Genomic DNA, 1,565 nt, shown 5'->3' with positions numbered 1-1,565 from the left:
ACTGACTCACACACACACATTCACAAACAGACACACACTCACACACACATACACACATTCACAAACAGACACACACACACACAGACACACACTCACTCACACACATTCACACACATTCACACACAGACACACACACACAGACACACACTCACACACACACACAGACACACACTCACTCACACACACATTCACAAACAGACACACACACACACACGCACACAGACACACACACACACACACACGCACACAGACACACACACACACACGCACACAGACACACACACACACACACACACACACAGACACACACAGACACACACACACATTCACAAACAGACACACACAGACACAGACACAGACACACAGACACATAAACAAGAGTTTTATTTATAAAGAGGGTCCCAATTTGTTTCCCATAACTGTTAACACCAAACAGGAATGAAAATTATTTTCTCTCTCAGGTCAAAAGTACACAAAAAAAGAAAAGCAATAATTCAGTTATCTTATTTCCCCTGTATTGTTAAAGCGTATATTTAACAAAACAAAAACGCAGTGCTTCTTACCTTTTACTTTCCCAATTCCTTCGTAGCATTCTTCTCTATAACAGAACCGTCTGATCAGCTCCCAGCTCTGTGTATATATGTGTATGTGTGTGCGCTTCCTTTGCAAGTGAAGATTTTTTTTCCGTCTCCTCCCCATGCAGAGTGTTTGCTGGGTCAAGCTTCTTAACTTTGGCAAATGTTGACAAGATCCTGACACGGATTTGCAGCCCAGGGACCAATAACCTTGTTTGCAAAGTCACACAGCGGCGAGTCAATCTCCAATTTGTCAGCCTCGCTTCACCACTTCCTCAGCCATCTGCCTCCTTGTCCCCAAAACGCTGCAATGAGCAACCAGCCCCCACCCACCAGCTCCTCGTCTACAAAGGGGTACCTGAGCAGCGAGGCTTCCTGGAGAATGAGGGTGATTAGTGATGGCAGGATGGAGGTACAAGCTGCATCCCTGTGCAGCTGAGCTTGTGTTTCTTTGACAAAGGCAGCTTAAACAGGACTGAGTAATTGATCTCTGCTGTTTGGCCGACCTCCTTAGTGACTCATCTCCCATTCGCACAGATATTACTACCAAGTGGCTCCTTATCTGCTTAGCACCAGTACAGAGCCAAGCAACACGGAAACGGGCCCTTCGGCCCAACTCATCCATGCCGACCAGGTTTCCTAAACTGAACTAATCCCATCTGCCTGCATTTGGCCCATATCCCTCTAAACCTTTCCTTTCCAATTACCTGTCCAAATGTCTTTTAAAAATATTGTAATTGTACTCACTTCCATAACTTCTTCTGGCAGCTTGTTCCATACATGCACCACCCTCTGTGCGGAAAAAGTTGACCCTCAGTTCCCTTTTAAATCTTTCCCCACTCACCCTAAAGCTGTGGCCTCTAGTTTTGGACTCCCCCACCCTGGGGAAAAGACCTTGACTGTTCACCTTATCTAGAGTCATACAGCACAGAAACAGAGCCTTCGGTCCAACCGGTCCATGCCGACCATAATCCCAAACTAAACTAGTCC

The 1,565-nt window shown here is 46.0% G+C and overlaps 1 protein-coding gene across 3 annotated transcripts in view; it reads right to left on the bottom strand.

Annotated features, from left to right (window-relative positions):
- LOC109922863 (probable G-protein coupled receptor 146) overlaps positions 1-1,073 on the bottom strand; it is a 48,424-nt gene extending 47,351 nt beyond the window's left edge. For all 3 annotated transcript variants that reach the window (XM_048617566.1, XM_048617567.1, XM_048617568.1), the window contains exon 1: positions 564-1,073. The gene's annotated coding sequence lies outside the window, so the exon portion shown is untranslated. The remainder of the gene's footprint in view (positions 1-563) is intronic.
- Between the last annotated feature and the right edge of the window lie 492 nt (positions 1,074-1,565).

The sequence above is a fragment of the Rhincodon typus genome, chromosome 37 (genome assembly GCF_021869965.1).
Source record: "Rhincodon typus isolate 14 chromosome 37, sRhiTyp1.1, whole genome shotgun sequence".
In the NCBI taxonomy this organism is placed as follows: domain Eukaryota; kingdom Metazoa; phylum Chordata; class Chondrichthyes; order Orectolobiformes; family Rhincodontidae; genus Rhincodon; species Rhincodon typus.
The sequence above is the reverse complement of the archived record's forward strand: the minus strand, read 5'-3'. Positions and strand labels throughout refer to the sequence as shown.